The following is a 23,164-nucleotide window of genomic DNA, read 5'->3' as shown; positions in this document are numbered from 1 at the left end:
CAAATGCAGCAAAAAGTGAGTGATAAGGGGGAGATGTATATTTCCCAGCCAAATATTTTAGTAGAAAACAATGGTCTGCTGTAGATCTGCCACATTGGAAGCCTGCTTGTTCTTCAGCTAGGAGATTCTCCCCGAGCACCCAATTTTCCAGCTTATCTCAAAGATGTCTTGCATACAACTTACTTATAACATCCAGTAGGCTTATAGGGCAATAATTCTTGGGGTCTGACCGATTGCTTTTTTTTATAAATAGGCACTACAATAGCCACTGCCCAATCTTGGGGAAATTTCCCAGTTCTATCAATAAGTGTAAATAAGGTTGCTAACACTGGGATCTACCAATGAGGATAATCAGTCAAGAAATCTGGTGAAATCACTGAAATGCCGCTCTTTCCTATACTCTGGTTTCTCTTCAGATCGTATAAATAATATATCTTCTCCCTCCTGTGTCCACCACATCAGACACCTCCTTCCCTGCCTCTTCCAGCCATGAAGTCGCCACTGCCAGAGGTTCAGTCCTACTGCCTCCTCCTCCTCCACCACCACCACCACCACCACCACACAAAAAAAGAGTCCTCTTAAGTTAATAGTGAAAGGGAGAGGGCTCTCACTTGCGGTGGCAGCTTCAGAGCTGGGGTGAACCTTTCATGTCTGCTCCAAACTTTGGCTCTTGCCTGCTGAGAACAATAGATGTTTGGTCTTAGGGGAGGAGAAACAATTCTGCATGGGCAGTGCCAGCAACAACTCTGTCTCTCCTTCCTCCTCTCCTTCCTCTTCCCACAGGGAACGTGGTTTGCCACCACCCCAAACTGGTTTAATATTGTTAAACAATATGCGTATGTTTTCCTTACTGTATATACAGTATACTTTAAAGATCAGATTGCATGTGTATGTATACTGCTCAGTCACAGCTGTACATAATAAATGTACACATTCAACAGAATCCAAAAGGCAGCACAAAGAACTCAGTGAGACTAGGGATGTACGAATCCCTTACCTTGTTCCGGTCCAGGGCATTCGCAGTGGGGGGGAGGCGATATGTTCCTCCCCCCAGAATCCTCCCCAGCCAGCTCCGCTCCACTGCAAGGCTGCGGAGCTGCCAGCCCGGGCCAGCCGCAGCCAGACTTCCGGCCACCTCCGGGCCGCTGTGGCCGCAAATGGCGTATGTCATAGCGGCCGCCATTTGCGTCCTTGCATTAGGCCGTGATAGGCTATGTAAGTATTTACATAGCCTATCATGACAAAAGGCAGCCACGCAAATGGCGGCCGCTATGCCATTTGCATGGCTGCCAAGCTGTGATAGGCTACATAAATACTTACGTAGCCTATTAAGGCAAAGAGCAAGGGCACAAATAGCGTAGCGGCCGCCATTTGCACCCCTGCTCTTTGCCGTGATAGGCTATGTAAGTATTTATGTAGCCTATCACGTCCTAATGCAGGCATGCAAATGGCGGCCGCAGCAGCCTGGCAGTGGCCGGAAGACGAGCTGGAGCTGCCGCCACATCCGCCGCCGCATCTGCCGCCGCATCCGTCACTGCCACTGCATCCACCACCAGGTAGGTCTGCTCCGGGAGGGATTTCAGGGGGTGGCGGGGGGGAGGCTGTTCCGCCACGGACTCCAGTGAGGCCTGATTCTTTAGAATCCGGCCTCACTGGAGTCCGTGGTGGAATTCTCCAACATCCCTAAGAGAGACAGAGCGGTGAAGTCTGTAATACATAAATTGCTGACACTCAGACGCTACTGGTAAAAGAAAAGAGAAGACAGGACTCAAGCTTATTCAAAATATAACCTCTCTGATAGAAATGGGTGGGCGGATGTGACACTGCCTGCTAAGTTTTACAAGATGTGGGATGCTAACAAACAAGAGAGAAAACCAAAGAAAAATATTAACTGCTAGAGGAAGGATCAAGATGGGTTAGTTGTTTGAAGGAAAAATAATTAAGGGATAATTTTGGAAAATGACTGGTTGGAATAAGGCTGATGAGAGATGTTTATTTTGGACTGGAATCAAAAATAATATTGTTCTACAAAACTTCACCACCACCACCACCTCTCCCTCTCTCCCTCCCTCTCTCTCTTTCTCTCTCCAAATGAAATCTGTACCCGAGTGGTTCTGTGTGCAAAATAGGTCACTCATAACAATGTGGGTGTGTGAAACAAAATTCACACACCACACATTCACCATGAGTTACTTCTGCTAAGACCCACACAGCACAAAGAAAACCTTAGCCACAAAAAAATACTCAGTGAGACAGAACATTGAAAAAATAGTCAAAAGATATCATATTAAGATGTAATCTAATAAATAAATTGCTGACCCTCTCGCAGTACTAATAGAAGAAAAGAGAAACATAACTTGATGCAAAATAAAACCTAACTATAGGTCTAGGGCCAAATTTGGGTGGGGTGGGGGAAGTTACAGGGAAGGGAGGTGACACAACTAAGGTTTCAATGCTACACTTACCTGGATGCACGTCTCACTGAACTCTGTGGGATTTAGATCTGAGTAGACATCCATGGGATTTCACTGTTGGTTCTAACAACCAAAAAAAAGAAAAGAAAAGGCAGACAGACTAGGCAAACAGAAACAAATAACAGGAAGAATAAAGAAAATGTAAGGATCAGAAGTCTGAATGAAATGTGTGAATGGGATGGATATGGCATGGACAAGAATTAATGGTTTAGGACCAGGAAGCTAGAGTAAGAAGAATGGGGTTAAGAATGAGGATTGATGGGTAAAGACATTAGGAAGCCACAGCACAAACAACTATTCTTTCACACTCCAAATATCTTCAATATGATGCTGCTCAGATGAGAAACTAACAAGGAGCAAGGAACAGTGTACAGCAATGGATTATATTACACTCAGCATCCCTCCCTCAATGCACTGTGACTCAAGAGCTCAGGCAGACCTGTTAGTGACACAAGTCCTCTTGCCCACCTCCACTCCCTCACCCCACCCTGGTGTTCTCCATATATGGAAAAGCGAAACTAAATTAGCTTTTCCTTTTTCTTATTTTTCTTTTTGAAGGATGTAGTGTCTGCATTTCCATAGCCCTCTGGGGCACGAAAGCTCTCACAAAACTTTGGTGAAGCCCAGCTTCAGTTCTGAGTGCTTCGGAGGGAATCGCGTTTTGCCTTATAGGTGTGCGGAATCCCTCCAAAGTGATCCACTTCAACTTGTGATTTGTCCAAATCCAATCCGCATCCACTTACTCTGTATACATGATGATGATGATGATGATGAAGAAGAAGAAGAAGAAGATTCTGCACCCAGGAAGCCCAAATTCTGTAACTTTAAAAAAACATAATGCACTTAGGGATGGTACAGGCACCCGACCGGTCTGGGAGCCTGCCGGGCGCCCCCTCACCTGTGCCCCTGGACCATGCCCGTCAAGCCTCGGGCCTCACTCGCCCCTGCTCACCTCTTCCCAGATGGTGCCCACCATTTTCCCAAGCTTGTTTTTATGGAAAAAGAAGGTCTTTAAAAATGTGCATATTTAAATATGTGCAAATCTGGGCTGGGAAAGGCTGATCTATGCAATATCAGAGGCATATATGGCCCATTTATGCCTCTAATATTGGATATATTGATGTTTCCCAGCCTGAATTTTCACATATTTAAATACATGCATTTTTAAAGACCTCCTTTTTCATAAAAACGAGCTCGGGAAAATGGCGGGTGCTCATGGACAGGATCCTGGGTGAGTGTAGGTGGCTCGGCGAGCTTAGGAGGGGGGCTTGAGTGTGGGTCTGGGGGACGGCTCGAACGGGGGCAGTTTCAGTGGGCACCTGCTGAAACCGGTTGGGGGTAGGTCTGTCCATCGCAGTTGCATATTTTACAGTATTGCAGTATTTCCCATGATTCATTCTGGTTTGGCTAGGTATGGAGAAGGCGACAGAGCTACTTAGAATGCTGAAATCTCTCCCCATTCCCTGGAATTATTATTATCAGACTACTTTTGTTCCTGAGATGGCAGCTGGTTGTAGCCAAACACTGTCAAGTGAAAATGAACACTGTTTATTTCAGCAATAAGCCCTATAAACTCGGGTCACATGTAAATGAAGCATTTTGCCTCCAATATGACATTCTGCATGTTTCAGCAACTCTCCAGGTTTACAACATACACATTAGCAGGCCAAGGATCAGGAGGCCAACACTGACTTCAACTACCCACTTATTCCTAAGATCAGGGAGTTCTTTGTGTTCCAGGATCCACTTTCAAAGCTGAAATGTAGGCCTATTAATGTAGCTAGATTGACTTATGGGCTGGCCTCCTGACCACATACAGCGGTTTCAACCAAAGAGATGAAAGGGAGATCTTTATCAGCAGCATCCTTGGCAACCATGGAACTCAGCAGGAACCAGTCCCAGAACTCAGGCTTCCATGACCTGCCCTGTGAAAACATGAACGGAGAAACATCAAGAAGTTTAGGAAAATAGCTGATTTAGTTTGACTGGATTTGCCAGGAAGGCTACTGGGAAATTATTAACACGTCTCCCTCAAAACAATATAAGATGCCTTTTTTTTTTAACTGAAGTCAAGTGAAGCAACTGGAAATGCCTAATTATACATAATTAACCATTTAAAAATGTAAATAGGTAAAATGTAGTGATCGTATTAAACATGGTAACTTATGCAAACTAACTGGCAAGGTTATCTGTGTGGTACCTAAAGAGAGTTAAAGCCCAATCGCTTGTTGCAAAGATTTATTTCAGTTATAGAGAGTTGTGGGGCTGTATTATCCAAGGTCGAAAGAGTACGTCAATTATCAATTAATGGTGAAAAAAAATATTGTGAGCTTGATATAAAAACTCACACAAAAAAGCTTGATATGTCATGTATTTATTTCTGGTAAAGAGCAAAAAGCTTGATATATTCATCTACTTATTTTCTGGTCAACAGACCAGAAATATAAGCAGACAAGACACAGTCATCTTAAATACTGGGCAAAGCATACTGGCATACTTACTTTTCATTTGGATATACGCATATTCAAAACAGCAAATGATCTGGAGCAATCCTCCCCAAACATCCTTGCAGAATCAGATAGTTAACTGCTTCCTTGTTCTCACTGTCACTGATAAAAATATGGCCACTAACAGCACTAACTGCTAACAGCACCCATTGGATTTTTTTTTTTCTGTTAGCGAGAATCTAACATAAAATTGAACTCATGTTCCTGGTAGTGTGGCCAGTAAAAGGGCAATCATTTGCTGACAAGCTCCACACTGTAAAAATTAAATTATAGAACAGAAGAACATGTTCCACAGATTCCACTTCCTGGTTATTATAACAAGGACAGACCCTTAAGGACAGGGGAACACCACATCTCTTCCCCCAAACATGTGAGAGTATAACACATTGAATCTGGCCAAGGTAAAAGCTCTTTGGCCTGGTGTCAAGAGCTGTTTGTAAGTTTCTATTTCGCAAGGCTGAAGCTGCACGTAGTGGGAAACCACCTGTGTATGTGATATCTTGGGATGTTTCTAGCCCTAAGGTCATATAAGGGCTTAGTTAATTGGACTGAGTGATCTCAGCTGCATTTCTGTGGGAACTCTCCCCCCCCCCAACACACACGCACTGGACGCTTGGGAAAACTGTTTCAGCGAGCCTGTGATTGGCTAACAGCAATCACCGTAGCATGGCAAGGGCTTGAGCATATAATCAGGGAGGTTATAGCTGTCCATGGTCTTCATCTTTGTCTTCATCTTCACTTTGCCTTGGCTCTGGACTTAAAGCATTTCTGTCTGGGCTTTGTTCTATTTGAAGACTTGTGTTTTGGTTCTTACAGACAAGTTTAGATAGCTTTGTTATTTTCTTCCTTAAAGTTTTGCTTCCAATCTCCGGATTTTGTTTGCGTGCCTTTTGTTTCTCTTTCCCAATACACTTACTTCCCCTTATACCTGGTTCTCTGTTATTCATTCTAAATTGCCTTGGTACTAAATCCAGAGTCTTCCTCTTGGTTAATGGTTGGCTTAAGGTTTCAGGCCTAAGCCTTAGTAGAAACAGAGGGTGCTAATTTGGCCCCCTATTTAATAAGCCTTAGTGGTGGCCTGAAAACTCTGAGAGTCCCCTGGCTCAGGCTGAGCTTGCCATAAAGGGTGGTGGCAGCCTACCTTGCTAGGTTGGTATTTGGCCCAAGCTTCCTTTTGTTGTTCCTGCATAGATTGCTGGGAGCTAGGGCATCCCTCTTCCTCCCTTCACACTTTGTACAAAATAATGTATACACTTAGGTTTAATTAGCAAATGTTGAGTAAGGAGTTGTCATTTCAAATTAATTTTATCTAGCCCCAAATGTGTATGTTTAAACCTTCTGCATATCTTTTCATTTTGGGGGAATATTTTTTAAGAAGACTGTGAGCCCTAAGTTATGGGACAGTAGAGATATTATTAGCTATGAGGTAATCTTTATGCAAAAAATCTATAAGTTTGCTCTGATTTTGGAATGCGGTACTTTCTTTACCATCTAGAACAGCCCTGAAGCTAACCCTCCTTGGGAGTTGGTGAATAGGCAATGCCCATTGGGACAGTAGCCAATAGGTACTATAGTCAGTCCAATGAACATGAATGAGTTATGGCTGGATGAAATGAAGAGGTTCAGCGAAATGAACCACAATTAGCTGAGTAGGGCTTTATTGTCTAACACTGTGCCCACTCAGATGACTCTGTGGAAGGTGGGATCCTACTGAGTTTTCTAATGGGACACCACATCTGCTGTTGAAACCTGAGATCTAAGTCATTAGTCATGCCAAACCCATGCTATTCTGTTGGGCTACAGCTTCTTTACTTTTCTCTTGGTATAACACAAACTTGTGATCTCTGTGTTGTTTCAGCATTTTGTTATTGTTCTTTGGACTTCAGGCATTACAAGACCCCACCTTCACCAGTTCAGCTATGCAAACTTCCTCTATGTAACTCCCATATTACATCTTGTACCAACAGTAGTTCCTGCATCTCTTTAGATAACCAGTCACTGTCCAAAATTACAAGACTGAAATCAGATTTTCACATGTCACATCCACAGATATTAACTCATGAGTCCCTTCCAAATTATATATATATATATATATATATATATGTATATGTATATGTATATATTTATATGTATATATAAATGTTTTCTTTCAACATATGCAATTTTAAACAAATGTTTAAACATATTTTCTTTTCATTTTTTAAAAATGAAAGTTGATACCTTTGGGCAGAAAGTAGATCTCCAGATGTTTTGGATTTCAGTTCCCAGCACTCCTGATCATCAGGAATACTCACTGGGGTTTCTGGGATTTCAAGTAGGGGCAGCTGGACTCCCCTCCATCCATGGTCACTGGGTGCTCACCAAGCTGCTGCCACCACCTGCTCCTGCTCACTGTGCAAGCCCCTGGACAGTTCAGTGAGTGCCTGGCGAATGCTGTGGGGCTGCCCGCCCCCTAGTGAGCTGCCATTTTGCCTAAAAATGGCAGCTCAGGTTTCTCTGTAAAAGTAAGGTTGCATAAATGAGTCACTTGAGACACAGTTGAACTCAGTGGCATGAAGCACTTTTTTATCAGCTTAGGCTGGTATACCGACTACACCTAGGGATGGGCGGTTTCCCTACCTGCTGCTCCATTGGGGAATCCTCCCTTGGGGGGAGGCGATCTGTCCCTCCCCTCAGAATCCTTGCCGGCCAGCTCTGCTCCATGGTGATTCCGCGGAGCTGCCGGCCAGCTCTGAAGTTTAAGGTGAATGCAGCCATATATGGCTAAGAGACGTCCCCACTTTTATGTGATAGGCTATGCAAATATTTGCGTAGCCTATCACGTTAATCAAAAGCACGGCCGCAAATGGTGTCCCGGATGCCATTTGCGGCCATAATGGCCTTAGTTTAAGGTAAATGCAGCCATTTACGGCTGTATTTACCTTAAACTAAGGCCTTTACGGACGCAAATGGCATCCGGGAAGCCATTTGTGTCCTCAGTCAGTCCGCTCCGGAGCTAACTGGCGGGGAGGATCTGGCCAGAAAGGATTCCTCCTGGAGGTGCAGGTAAGGGATCCAATCTTTCGCAGACTCATTGGGGTCCATGGAGGATTTCTCCAACATCCCTAACTACACCCTTGTCTAGACAGAGATAGCCTAGCTACAGTTATCCATGATCTTATAACCTCTCATCTAGACGACTGCAATGCATTATACATGGGACTGCCTTTGAAAATGGTCCGGAAACTTCAGCTAGTCCAAAATAGAGCAGCAAGACTGTTAACAGGGATTGGCCAGCGAGATCACATTACGCCAGTACTTTTCCAGCTACACTGGCTGCCAGTCCACTTCCAGGCCTGATTCAAAGTGCTGGTATTAACATTAGGGATGTGTGAACTCACCCCCTGCCCCTGCTCTCCAGTCCCTGGACCACATTCAATCTCCTCCCATGCTGAGCGAGCAGCCCACACTCACCCCAGCAGCCTCATCGAGCTCTGCAGTTGCCATTTTTTAAAAAATAAAAATAAAATGGTGACCACAAAAATGCACATGTCTTTGTACACGCAAAAATGCGCATTTTGCGAATATGCATATTCTCATGTGTGAAATGCTCATTTTTGTGAAGGTGCATATATGTGTGTGTGCAAAAATGCACGAGAATATGTGCATTCACAAAAATGTGCATTTTTGCATGTGCGGAAATATGCACATTTTTGCGCTCGCCATTTTATTTCCCCCAAAGTGGCCACCACGAAGCATGACGAAGCCACCAGGGTGAGTGCAGGCCATTTGCTGAGCGCAGGCAAGGGGCGAGCAGGGACAGGGGTTTGGCAAGTGGGGCTGGGGGTTGCAAGCAGGGGTGGTTCTGCCAGATTCCCAGACTGAATTGGGTGCCCGCATCATCCCTAATTAACATGCAAAGCCCTTAACGGCTTGGGGCTAGGTTATCTGAAGGATTACTTCCCCCCATATGTGCCTGCCCAGACCCAAAGATCATCCTCAGCTGTCCTTCTCTGTGAGCCTCTGCCAAAGGAAGTGAGGCGGGTGGCTACCGGGAAAAGGGCCTTTTCTGCTGTGGCACCCTGGTTGTGGAATGAGCTCCCTAGAGAGGTTTGTCTGGCACCTACGTTGTACTCTTTCTGGTGCCAGGTGAAGATCTTTTTATTCTCCCAATATTTTAGCATTTGAGCTTCCTAGTCTTTTAGCTTTGGTGTTTTAAATCGGTTTTTAAATCTCTGCATTGCTGCTTGGTTTTATTCTGGTTGTAGTGTTATATTGTAGTTTTAAGCTTTCATATTTTATATTGTTTTATGCTGCGCTTTGTAGTTTTAATTTTTGTGAACCACCCAGAGAGCTTTGGCTGCTGGGTGGTATACAACTAAATACATACATAAAAATAAATAAATAAATGGCAGCCATAAAGTGGCCATTTATGCAACATTACAGGTGTGAGTCACTTGTCTGGCTGTTTAGTGGCTTGCACAGCAGGGCAAGCAGGGGCGGGCAGTGGTGGCAGTTTGGTGAGCGCCTGGTGAGGACCGATGGAGGTGAGTCTATCCATCCCTAGAAATTGTGTTCAAGTCTTGGGGCGGTGGTGGGGAGGAAATAATCTGTCTTGAGGAGTGCCTCAGCTAGAAAGTGGAGAAGAGGGGGCTGAATCATAGAATAGTATAGAATAGTAGGGTTGGAAGGGGCCTACAAGGCCATGGAGTCCATCCCCCGGAGCTTCCTTACCTTTTGTTATGCACATTTGTGGGTGGGGTTCCCCCCCTGTAAAGTCACAAACTGAAGTGGAACGAGGTGGAATGAACACACAATGAGAAATGGAGAGATGTCAGATTCGTCCACCCTCCTCTCGAGGAATAATCTCATGTGGAATGAAACAGATGGGCATCCTCCCTGCATTCCAAGGGAGGAACTTTGTGAAATTTCCGTTGTTGTTTAAAAAAAGTCTATTACCTGCTTTGGTGATGTATTTTAATTGGTTTGTAAATGCCTAAATCAATAAATGTGACCTTGTGTACCTTGTGGCAACTAACCACACATCCCTAGGGAGTTTCACTTCACTCGTAAGCCCTCTCTGGACGTTCTTCTTACTATGCTGAGAGAGCACATGAAGAGAGGAGTGCTCCAGCCCCACCCCTCTCCATCATCTCATCTGTTGCCCTTCATGTGTGGAGGGTGACTTTCTGAAGCAGAGAGCCACCTCTATCCATGGAGGCTCTCCACACATTCAGAACCATGAAAAATCAGTTTTTAATTGCATGGAGAGTCCCCATGGATCTCCACTTCAGAGAGTTGCCCTCCCCACATACAGGGTGACAAGAGCAATGGCAGAGGTGCTGTGGCTGGAACACTTTTCTACTCATGCATTCTTGCAACATTGTAAGGACTTTTGCTGAACCAGGAGCTAGATTTCAGTTCCTCCAGTCTTCTGCACACCTGAACTGGTTATGTCATACAAGGGATCATAAAGTTTTATTTGTATGCAATAATACATTTTTCGTGCATTACTCAAACTGGAACTGCTACCACATCCCAGAACAAAGACATGAGACAGCATACGGGTTTAAGGTCCACACCTTTCTTTAATTTGCAAGGATTTGCAAGCAACAGCAACTTATTCGTTACGGATGTATGATAAATTTATTCTGTGTTATTTTTGATCAGGATTTACCCAGTTTGCACCTTCCAGACTGAACATGGAGTCATACTCAATATATGGTCAAAGTTCATATATTTTTGAGCTTGCAATATGATCTGCGGACCCCGCCAAATGTGTTTGACAGCACGCGTACATTTGAAAAATGCTCATGAAAAAATCTGTACTTTTGAAAAATGTACACAAGTACTCTTTAATCAATGGGAGGAAAATGTGTACATTTCAAAGATGTGCACAATTGGTGTGTAGATCTTAAAAAAAATGTGTGTGAAAATTTGCACAGATTTTCATGTAGAAAAAAAAGTTCACAGTTGATGTGTACTCTAGTTGGAATGAGCTTTGAGCAGGGATGTATGAAAGTCACTTACCTTTTTGAAGGGTGACCTTCGCGGTGGGGGGGAGGCGCTCCATCCCTCCCCCCGAAATTCTCTGCAGCTGGCTCCGCGGAGCTGCCAGCTGGGGCCGCCTGCAGCCAGACATCCGGCTGCTGGGCAGCCTGCAGGGACGCAAATGGCGGCTGCCGTAGCCACTGTCATTTGCGTCCCTGTATTTTGCTGTAATAGGCTATGTAAATATTTACGTAGCCTATCACAGAAAAAAACCCACAAAAAACAGCGAACGCAAATGGCGGTGGCTATGGCGGCCGCCATTTGCATTCCTTTTTTTTTTTTTGGCCATTTTAGCCTACGTAAATATTTACGTAGGTTAAAACGGCAAAAAAATAGGGAACGCAAATGGCGACCACCGTAGCTGCCACCATTTGGGTTTGTTGTTGTTGTTTTATTTTTTTGCTGTGATAGCCTACGTAAATACTTACATAGTCTATCACAGCCCCTGCAGGGACGCAAATGGCGTCCCTGTGTTAGCTGTGATAGGCTACGTAAGTATTTACGTAGCCTATCACGGCTATAATGAGGAAGCAAATGGTGGCTGCAGACGTGGCTGCCATTCGCAAAGCAGCGCGAACGGCAGCAGGTAAGTGCTCCATTTCGCGTGCCTTTCATGGGGTGGGGGGCGGGGGGCTTCGTTCTGCCACGGATTTCGGGGGGCCTAATGCACTGGCATTTGGCCTCACCGAGATCCATGGCAGAATTCTCTGACATCCCTAGCTTTGAGAGGGAATTTGGAGAACTTTGTTGAGCTGATTCACACATTCTTACTTATTAACCATATTTAACTTAATCCTGCTGGTGCAGGGCTCCTGCAAACTTAAGGAAAACACTAGGAGGGCCTCCTGCTGTCTATGTCACTGGGGCGATTCCACCCTGGTTCTCAGCACTGGATGAGTCAATCAACTCATCCATTACTTTGTTTGCCTGCACACTTTAAGGTCTGTTCTGGAGGCAACTGCCTGCTCCATTTCACCCTGACTGGACAACCTTAGATGAGATAAAGCCATCAGGGCCCAAGGGGAGCTCCATTCAGAATGGTCTCACAGTATTTTGGTGCCCTAAGCAAGGTAATATTTTAGCCTCCCCACAGGCAGACAAAATGCCTCCTTCTCTTTTCCCTTCCCCCCTGCCACCTTTGCCATCACCATCACCACCACCCCATCTTTTTCTGCCTCCCTGGCAGCCAACACCACATCTACTTCCCTCCTAACCACCTCCTAACTCCTGGCAACAGCACTGCTGCTGTTGCCACCACCACTCCTGCCTGTCCACTTGCCCCCTCCTCCTCCTTATCAACTTTTCCCTTTCCCGCTGTGTTGGGGCTGGGCACACTCCAGGCCATCTGGCCACCAGCTGACTCCCCTTCAGTACCTTGCTCTCTGTGAGGGGTTTTTCCTCACAGTGAGTTATGCATTCTGGGTAAAATAGGTCTGATAATAAACATATACATGTTGCTTTTAAACAAACATTGCATGTTCTATATTGTTGTTTTTTCTGTTTTAATCTTTGGGAGAGTTGTGAATTTACTGATGGAAAGTAGAGCTTAATAACAGTTTGGCTTCAAGCATATATATATATATATATATATACACACACACATACACGCACCACCCTAGTTCTCTCCACCCTTGGACTGTGCTTCTTTCTTCTGCCCTCATCAAAGTTCATTTTCTATCACCATCCACAGCCTTCAGCCTTACAAATTTGGTGAGAGGGAAAGCAATATAAAGATGAAGTAATTTCATCAGAACAGATATCACAAGTGCTCTCAGTTTGGTATGTTGAGCTATTGCTTATCCACAGAGTCTCATTAAATTGTATAATGACAGGTGAGCAATAGATAAGAAATATATGATATAATCAGCAAATCTGCATAAATTTCCATGACATACAGAACCCTTGCCTGATAGTTAAGAGTGGGTTTGTGAGAGAAATTGAGCCATACCTGAACTTCAGCAGTTGGGGAAGGATATCCTATCTGGCTTGTACTGAAAAGAAACCTACTTGCATCCCTTAAAAATCTGTGTTAAGTCCTACCATCATACTAGAGATGGCGAAATCAATATATTTTAGCCTATCTGTGTCACTCTGGCATATTTCACTCATAAGTAGGGATGGACAAACCTATGTATTTCTGGTTTCTTTCAGCTTCTCATATTTCCAGTCTTAAGCCTTTACATCCCTAGCTCACATAGATAATTTTCCTCCAATTGAAACCAATGATTGGAAATTATAAAACTTTCACAGGTGAAGGCTGTTTGCTCGGTTTTTCCCATTCACGCAAAATGTAAGAGCGATCGCAAATGTAAGCACAAATTGAGGAGAGAGGAGCAGTGAGCTGATGTTGGGAGAAACTTGACAACCTTGAACATTGCTTATCTGCCCATCTCTCCTTAAGGTGGGGTTGTCTCAACCTTTGCCAAAGACCACATGATATTTAATGTGAATTTCTCCCAATTAGGGATGTCTGATAATTCCATTTTGGGAGTGAAAACTCCACACACTTTTCTAGTTCCTCTCTGAGGATTTTGTTCTCCCCCCACCCCCATGGTGCTGACTTGATCGGTAGTGAGTCGATCCAATACATGGATGCTGTTTTGTTTTTTCAATGGCAGTAATTTGCGCAAATTGGGTTTTTTCCCCTCGGGTCTTTAAATTTGTGCAAATGGAGTCATAAGTTCTTAAAATATTTTTTTAATCAACAGTCTTGTGCAAGCATGCACAGTTACAGGTCTACTATACAGTAGGGCTGTGCATGGACCCCTGATCTGCCTCGGGGGCTGCTTCGGCACTTCTGAGGTGGGCCTGATTCACTTTGGGCTGATTCAGGTGGACCTGAACCTGCTTCAGCCTATGGAGTCAGAGCAGGATTCGGACATTCGAATCCCACTTCACCCCCCTGATGCACCCCCCAGCTCCTTACCTGGGCCCTTATGCTGCCAGCCATCTCTTTCTGGGCAGGGAGAGCTGCTGCTGGGGTAGCTGCCGCTGCCAGTGGGAAAGCTGCTGCCACCTCTGGAGCTGCCACCTGTGGGGGAGCCACTGCCATTGCCGCTTGGGGACCTGCCACCACCGCTGCCAGGGGAGCCACCACCAGCAGCCCCTGGCCTTTCCAGACGTGTGCCAGCAGCTGTCTTGTTCTTCCGGGTGGCGGGGAGGGGAGCCATTTTTAAAATGATGACTCCCTCTATTTCGGGAAATAGATCCTGCATTTTATAAATGGCTCCTCCCCTCCAGAACAACAAGACAGCTGCTGGCACGCATCCAGAGGCCCCAGGTAAGGAGCTGGTAATGGGCAGCGGTGCAGCTTCTGGATTGCGCCGAAACACACCGAAGCATTTCGGAGTGGCCTGACCCTCTTCATGCCACTTTGTGCTTCTCCCGCCTCAGCTTGGAGGCAGCTCAAAGCAGGCTGAAGCAGCCCACTTTGTCTCGGAGCGCGAGCTTCGTGCTGAAGCAGTGCATGGCCCTACTATATGGCCCCGCAGAGGCGCATTCCCCTCTTGTTAATATCCTTGTCAGTTTCATTGCATCCCTGAATTCTGTTGACACTATAGGAGGGCTGTATGAGCATTTTGTTCCTGTTCACAAATCATGTGAACATGTCCCATGCACAACCCCAAACAAAAACATGAGCAGAAGTGTAATTCTCAGGAGTTCACATTTGAAAATGCACACTTGTGCAAACATGCACTTGCAAAAATAAAATCCCCCACCCCCCAAATAGCCAAAGAAAGCTTTGGCTATTGGGCGGTACAGAGATTAATAAATATTTGTTCCCCACCCCTGACTATAGAGAAGATTGTTTGGCCTTCCAGAGATGTGTTGTGTTCTTTGTTACACTGAATGAAAACTTTTTTTTTTTAAAAAAGAAGAAACCCAAATCCTGTCTTGGTGTGCGTGGTGTGTGTGTGTGTGTGTGTGGGGTGAGTGAATGCGTAATCTATGTAATTGGCTATTACTCTCCATCTATGTAATTGGCCAGATACTGGCAAAAGAAAAGTTTTGCCTCCATTCAAAATTTGGCAGAATTGCATGTGCTCCTAGGCCTGTGGGGGAACATTGGGATAGATAAAATGATAAAATAAATGTGATTGCTCCATTAATGGATTGGAGTGCGCTGAATTTGGACTCAGATGGAAGTGAAGCGATTTGCATTTCATGTGCAAGTGCTACAGTAAGTAGTAATGCTTGCAAGTCTGCATCTCACTGAAAAGCATCTTCCAAGCAAAACTGGCAGTTTCCATTTCTGATGTTTTATGAAGCCATCTCCATATATATGGCCCATTTTTTTCCCCTGTAATCTTGCATATATTGGCCTACAACAACAACAACTGTTACTGTTACTATTACAGTGCAATGAACATGAGCAAGGCTGTACCTCTTCCACTGTACCACCTCAAATATGACCTGTCATTTCACAAACCTCCAGTACTTCCCATTTTAAAGACTGTGGCTGTTGTTTTAAAACACACACTTTTTTCCAAGCATGCCTATTCTCTAAATGACTTTGCAGGTAGTTCAGCCCAGAAAATGTGCTTAATCGGGGGGAGAGAGAGAGAGAGAGAGAGAGAGAGAGAGACTTTTACACTACCCCCCTCCCTCCCCCACTATATACATTCTTCACCATGCAAGCTCTCCTGGAGGTCTTCTTCCCTAAACTTCTCACTACAGGTTACAGTCTAGTTAAAGTCAATCTGTGGCAAGACAGGCTTTTCTGCTCCCCTGCTTCATTCATGCTTCTAAGGCAAGTCACTGACACTGAATGCAACTTCTGCAAGTTGCAGGTATGGGCCCCTAGGGGCCTCCTCATCTTAAATTTAGGTTAGAGGGGCATTGTATTACCAACTCAGGTTGGATTTACTCTGTCCCTAGCAAATAACTTAGAAATCAGCCCACCCCTTATACTATATTAACCCTTTTCTCTTTCTTCTTCTAGGTGCCTTTCAGTGATGCAGCCAAGATCTGTACTGGTGATAAAATGACTCTTCTTTCTTCTGCACTCATCCATTTCTCTCAGCCTCCATAACTCCCAGAAGAACATAAGATCATAAGAAGAGCCATACTGGCTCAGACTAGGGATGCACGAAAGTCACTTACCTGGTCTCACAGCTTGCTTCGCGGTGGGGGGGAGGCGCTTTGCTGCTCCCCCTGAAGTTCAGGCCGGGGGGGGGAGGCTTCCCGCCTTGCCCGGCCGAAATTCAGGCTGGGGAGAAGCGCCCCGTCTCCCCGGCTGCGAACTTCAAAAGAAAAGAAAAAAAAAACACCCCTGTGATAGGCTACGTAACGATTAACGTAGCCTATCACGGCTAGATCTGCAAAGTCAGCCGTGATAGGCTACGTTAATCGTCACATAGCCTATCATGGGTGACTTTGAAAGAAAAAAAAAAGCGCGTACGCAAATGGCGGCCCCCATAGGGAGCCGCCATTTGCATTCCTTATTTGGTCCCTGTAGTCTACGTAAATCTTTACGTAGACTACGGCGAAAATAAGGGCAACGCTAAATCTTTACGTAGACTACAGGGACCAAATAAGGAACGCGAATGGCAGCTCCCTATGGGGGCCGCCATTAGCCGTACGCGCTTTTTTTTTTTTTTAAGTCACCCGTGATAGGCTACGTGACGATTAACGTAGCCTATCACGGCTGACTTTGCAAATCTAGCCGTGATAGGCTACGTTAATCATTACGTAGCCTATCACAGGGGCGTGGTTTTTTTTTTTTACTTGTAATGTCGTCGTCGGCAGCCGGTCAAAAGACCGGCTGCCTCCCCCGCCCCTGACGAAGACCTGCCGAACCACCGCCGGGAGGGACATTCGTGAAAGGTAAGTCCCATCCCGTGGGGGGGGGGCGGGGGGCGGAGGGGCAGAGAATTTCTCCCTGAACAACCTTCGGAGGACTGAATGCGTTAGCACTCGGCCCCCCGAAGTTTCGGGGAGAAGTTCTCCCCCATCCCTAGCTCAGACCAAGGATCCATCTAGTCCAGCATTCTGTTCACACTGTGGCCAATGAGCTGTTGATCATGATCTCACAAGCAGGATGTGAATGCAACAGCACTCTCTTGCCCATATTCCCCAACAATTAGTGTACATAGACTCACTGCCTCTGGCACTGGAGGTAGCACAGAGCCAACAAGACTGGTAGCCATTGATAGCCTTTTCCTCCAGGAATTTGTCCAAACCCCTTTTAAAGCCACCCAAATTGGTGGCCATCACCACATCCTGTGGTAGCGAATTCCATAGTTTAATTATGTGCTCTGTGAAGAAGTCTTTCCTTTTATCTGTCTTGAATCTCCCACCAATCAGCTTCATGGAAGACCCCATTGGGTTCTAGTATTTTGAGAGAGGGAGAAACATGTTTCCCCATCCACATTCTCCACACCATGAATCATTTTGTAGACCTCTATCATGTCTCCCTTTACCCTCCTTTTTCCAAGCTAAACAAGCCCAGCTGCTGCAACCTTCCCTCATATGGGAGATGCTCCATCCCTTTGATAATTTTTGTTGCCCTTTTCTGCAACCTTATAGATTTAGTAAGAGGACAAGCAACATAAAGATGAAGTACTTTCTGCAAATTACAAGTACTAGAAGTGCAATGTATAAATCAGAACAGATATCACAACAGATACATTACATTGTGTCACTGCAGGGAGTCATTGCATCGTGTGTAAAATATCAGAGATATGAACTAAAAGAATAAACAATTCCATATAAGTTTGTTTTTCACATAGAGCCCTTCCCTGATTTATAAGGGCATGTTTGTGAGAGGAAGCGAGCCATATTTGCACTTCAACAATTAGGGAAAGACATCCTGGCTGCCTTGCACGGGAGAGCACCTTACATGCTGTCCTTACAAAGTCGTGGTACGTTGTCTCATTTGGGATTTGTGAAAAATTCCTTCTGTTGCATTTTTTAATAGATTCTATTAAGCTTTTAAAAATGGATTTAAGATATATTGGAAATTAACCAGCCTATTCATCATATTGCTAGCATTTAACAACAATGTAGGTACGAAGGCATATCATAAAGCAGAGGTGGGCTGCATGTGGCTCCAGTTTCCCCCCATTTGAAAGCTAATTTTGACCCTTTTGGAGCTCTGTAGCAGCTCTGGATACAATTTATTTCCATTTTCTACCCCCCCTTTGGCACCTGTGGAGGGAGCTGCAGCCCATGGGAGGGTGTCTGGGTGTCAAAATCCCGCCCCCAAGTCCTCCTGAAATTGGTGGCCCATGTCATAAAGCCTCCTAGCACAGCTATAGCATCAGTTTGTCCAAGAAGCCAAGGTAGGATAAGATGGAAAAACCATGGAGGGTCACAGAAAGATAAACCTAAAAAATACAGAACTAGACCAGGGGTCAGCAACATGGCACCCACAGGCACATTACTGTTTGCTGAGACCCCCAAACATGCCTGTGATACCCACACTTTCCCCCATCAGGTAGGTGAAAGGGTGCCTAGCCAAATATAGCCTGAGAAGGGAGAGACCAATCCAGCAGACACACGCTTCTGATGCTAAAACTAAAGCTTTATATCAGGGAATTGGAATTTGCAGGCTTTCAAAAGGTGGGGAAAAAAGATTAAATCAGAGGGAAATACATTTCAAGATGAATACTCCATGGGTCTTCTGCTGTTAATAGGGTCAGGAAGCTTCCATTCTCCCCCCCCCACCTTTTTTTCTTTTTAAAAAAGATGTTATTAGTTCTTTAAAATGAGATTAAATGAACCAACAGCCTTTTCTCAGACTATGGAGAAGAGACAATTTAAATTTATTATGCTGAAGAATTATAAAGAAAAACTCCAAGCAGCCTATAGATTTCACCTATGTCTTGGTTTATAAGGTAAAGGGAAAAATATACATATATGTGTAATTTATTACTCTCTGTCAATAAGTAGATTTAAATCCAAGGGAGCCTCATTTCTTAACTGGAAACATAATCTCAAGGTTCAAGCCAACCTTAAAAGGAAAATGGTTGCTGACACACGTTGCAAACAAAGGGGGCAAATGGATAAAGCATTCTTCTTCCCATAGTCCCTTGGGGTCTTCCTACCACAGAGGAATAAAATGGTTCTGTTGAGATCCCTCCTCAACCAGGAGAACTCCACCCCTGTCATACTTGTCATAGTAAAACCAGCTATCTGAAAATGTGGAAAGCAACATGGGATTATTTTAGAGCAGCCCCAACCTGGTGCCCTCCAGAAGTTTTGGACTTCAACTCCCATCAATCTCAGCCAGCAGGGCCAATGGTAAGGGATTCTGGGAGTCATAGTCCAAAATATCTGGAGGGCACTAGGCTGGGGAAGGCTGTCCCGGGTTGAAGATTTGGACTGTACCCACTGTAGTGAAAGGGAGACAAGCACAGTATGGGCAGTTAAGGGAAGGAAGCAAATCATTCCATTTATGACGGTAGTGCTTAACTGGCGATAATTCATGAGTGAACCATCCTCATCATTTACTAGGGGAAGAGAGCATGAATTGCATCCCTGAATTTGGTTCGGGATATAGCTATCTGAGTGCCATTGGCCTTGATTGGATTGTTTGTCTCATCTTCCTGGGTCATGATATCCTCCCCAAAGCACACGCGTGCACTCACTCACACTCACACATACAGGTCTGCAAAAAATAGTGCTGCCTGTGCCAAAACCCCACCTGTCCTTTCGCAGGCTCTTCAGCTCCCCACAAAAGAGGCAGTCTCGGGTTGCAAGGCATCAGTGTTTACTTTACTGTAAGGAGGTGGCCCCCTTCATGGATCACTGCCTTGTTGTGGCGAAGGGGCTTGCGTAACTCAGTGAAGCCATAAGCTATGCCGTGCAGGGCCACCCAAGACGGACAGGTCATGGCGGAGAGTTCTGACAAAATGTGGTCCACTGGAAATGGCAACCCACTCCAGTATTCTTGCCAAGAAAACCCCATGGACTGAACGACTGAACAACAACAACAACAACAACAACAACAACAACAACAACAACAATAACAACAAAGGAGGTGGCTGAGGGGTTCATGTGTGTTCTTTCTTTCACCATTTTTACTCTCTACTGTCCTTGTAATCTCTCCGGCTGTTTGTGCTTTCTGAAAAGCCCCCCCCCCCCCCGGACATAACCAGGACTCCCTCCGTTGGGGATTTCCAGTGCTGCTTCCTGCTGAATAATTGTAGAACTTCCTCAGTGTGCAGGGCTTCCTGTGAAGAGGTGGCTGAGGTATGTGTGCAAGCTCTATTTTTGTCCCATTCTGTGCTTTACAGCCTACCCAGCTGCTTGTGCTTTCTAAAAATCCTCCTAGAAGACTTAACCATAACCTCATTTCTTATCTGGAAACATAATCTCAAGGTTCAAGCCAACCTTAAAAGGAAAATGGTTGCTGACACACGTTGCAAACGAAGGGGGCAAAAGGATAAAGCATTCAAAAGGATAAAGCCCTTGGGGGCTTTCCAGTGCTGCTTCTCGCCGAGTGCCTAAAGATGAGCTGGACATTTTCGGTTTGGTTTCATTGTTGTTAAAAGTCAAGGAGGAGGAGGAGGAGGAGGAGGAGAAGGAGGGAGAGCATCCCTCTGTCAGAGATGCTCTGACTTGGATTCCTGCATTGATCAGGGGGTTGGACTCAATGGTCTTGTAGGCACCTTCCAACCCTACTATTCTATGATTCTATGAGAAGAAGAAGAAGCAGAAGAAGCAGAAGAAGCAGAAGCAGAAGCAGAAGAATTTGTTGTCTTCATTCAGCCAGAGAGGGTGCGGGGAACTATTATTAATATTATTATTATTATTTATATTTCTATACCGCCCCATAGCTGAAGCTATCTGGATGGTTTACAAAAGTTAAAACATTAAAATACAGTATACAAAGTTTAAAAACCATTTCCATAAAGCATATGGACAATATATACAAACAACATATATCTAAACACAACTTTGAACTAAAAACATTTTTTAAAAAATCTAACAATAAAACAGCACAGCATAAAAAAAACACCACAGGTTAAAAACAGTATATAAAAGTCAGCAAAAGAAACAAGGGACAATGACAACTATGCACCAGAAATTGTCGAAATAGGTGGGAACAGGTTGCAGCAAGTAGCAAATCCCTCTGTGTGCATGGTTCTCCAAACGTTGCCTGAATTCATGTAACATTGGGACTCTGGGTCTCCACTGCAGACAAAAGACACAGCAAGGATTCCAGAAGTCAGAAAAGGTCTACCAGCATTCCTGTTACTGATAAATTAACATCCAGGAATTAACAGCATAATCTAGTGCATGTTTACATAGAAGCAACAGTCCCACTTGTGTGAAGTGGGGCTTAGCCTTGGGCACAAAAGATATCTGATAATCCACAAAACATACATGGAATGGGTTTAACAAAATCTGTATATCCCTAGTTCAGATGCTCTACTCAGTGGCACTGCCAGGTCCGGACCATGGAGTGAAGGACTGTGGAGCTACGGTCTGTGGAGGGCCCCCAAATTCGGGATGGTCTATTGAGCAAGATCGCTAGGATTCTCTGAATGTTGTTTTGCCTCTCGTCTCATGCCTGATCCCTGTTAGCATTTGCGATCCCTGCTTGCTCTGCATGAACAGGAAAATGGTGCAAAATGAACAGCTATCAAAGGAGACATTTACACAATTTCCCCCAATGTACACAATTTTCCTCAAATGTGCGCGAATTTCCCCATTTCCTGATCTATGCAACTTTTCTGATCTGTGCATCAACTGAATTTGGGCTTTCAGTCCACAGGAGAAATTTGAGCAAATTATGAGATCTGCAGACATCTTCAGCAGCTATCTGATGGGTAACGACAGCTGCTTCTGTGGTAGTGGTTCCTCTTTCTCCTTCTTTTGACTCACTGATAAAAGGAAGCACTGCGGCAGCCAGCCGACGAGCCCCATAGTGCACCCTTTTAGGGAAAGGGTATTTTCCCCTTAACTTCTGAGTAGCAGAAAGTTGAACCAATCTGATGCTACCTTTGGGGAGACACGGCATTTGAGGAGATGAGACTGAGAGCAGCAGAAAATCTGCCCTTTTGCTGCTCCTGTGTTCTCATTGGTCATAGTCCACTAGTCCATGGTGCAGCTCCCCCTGCAGCAGTGTGTGACACTCGCTTGCTCACTCACTCCTCCTCCTCTTCATCCCCCAGGTGGTCCCATAGGTTCAGCTGCCAGGGGCAGCAGCAGAAAAAAGGAGGAGGGGCCAGGTTCTATCTCCAACATCTCCAAGTAGTACTGGAAAAACTGCCTGCAAGCCTACCGTGTTGCTGTCAGTCAGTGGTGACAATACTAGGTTGGATGGACCAATGGACTGAGTCAGTATAAGGCAGTTCCCTTTGTTTCTAGGGGGTGGGGGGAGAGGAGGGGGTAGCCCATGGCCAGCTGGCAACCATACAGCTTTTTCTGAGGAGATTGGGCAGTGATAGCAGGCAGATGGCAGTGCAAGCATCAGCGGTTTGGCTGTGCTGGGCCCACTGCAGCTAGAATCACTTCGTATACGTTTGATTGCATTAGGTACCTTACATACCTCCAGCGCTAAGGTGTCTTCCTGCTCCTAGAGATGATGGCTTGGCTTTCCAGAGAGATCTGTTGCCTTCTCTGTTTTGTTGTTGTATGAAAAGGAATTAAAACTTAGAAGAATGACTCATTCAGTCTTGGTTTGTGTGTGTGTGTGGCGGGGGTGTTCGGAGGGTGAGCAAAGAATGTCCCTCATCTCACTGGAGATTGCAACCTGGACACTGGCTTTAGGTAAAAGAAAGAAAGAAGAAAGAAAGAGAATTTAATTAATTAATTAATTAATCCAAATATTTCTAGGTTGTCTTTCAGGGGAGAAGCCCTCCCAAAGTGGCTTACAGTATTAAAATTCATATCAGAAAACAACAACAAAAATATAATATTTAGCAGGCAGCAAACATTCATTTTTTTATTCAAACATTCAAAATTAATTACTTCAAATATTTCTTAGCTGTCTTTCAGGGCAGAAGCCCTCCCAAAGAAACTAACTGTATTAAAAATCATATCATAACCACCCTCCCCCCCCCAAAAAGCTATGTAATACTTAGCAGGCAGCAAAACAAACACTCATACACTGCAAGCAATAAAACATTACTGAAAGCTGACAACATTATTGTATCTACACAGTAGAACATTTCAATAAAACAGAATTAGGGGAAGGCCAGA

The 23,164-nt window shown here is 44.8% G+C and overlaps 1 long non-coding RNA gene across 1 annotated transcript; it reads right to left on the bottom strand.

The window, feature by feature from the left end:
* Window positions 1–2,465: 2,465 nt before the first annotated feature.
* On the bottom strand, window positions 2,466–6,231 carry LOC146337760 (uncharacterized). Its single transcript, XR_014785076.1, has 4 exons — window positions 6,123–6,231; window positions 4,292–4,399; window positions 3,218–3,296; window positions 2,466–2,537 (listed from the first exon to the last, which is right to left on the bottom strand). It is a non-coding gene; the product is annotated as an uncharacterized LOC146337760 (long non-coding RNA).
* Window positions 6,232–23,164: the final 16,933 nt, after the last annotated feature.

The sequence above is a fragment of the Heloderma suspectum genome, chromosome 10, assembly GCF_057233095.1.
Source record: "Heloderma suspectum isolate Gila_16-S chromosome 10, 16-S_ref, whole genome shotgun sequence".
Taxonomy (NCBI): Eukaryota; Metazoa; Chordata; class Lepidosauria; order Squamata; family Helodermatidae; genus Heloderma; species Heloderma suspectum.
Note: the sequence above shows the minus strand (reverse complement) of the source record. Positions and strands in the feature narration are given on the sequence as shown.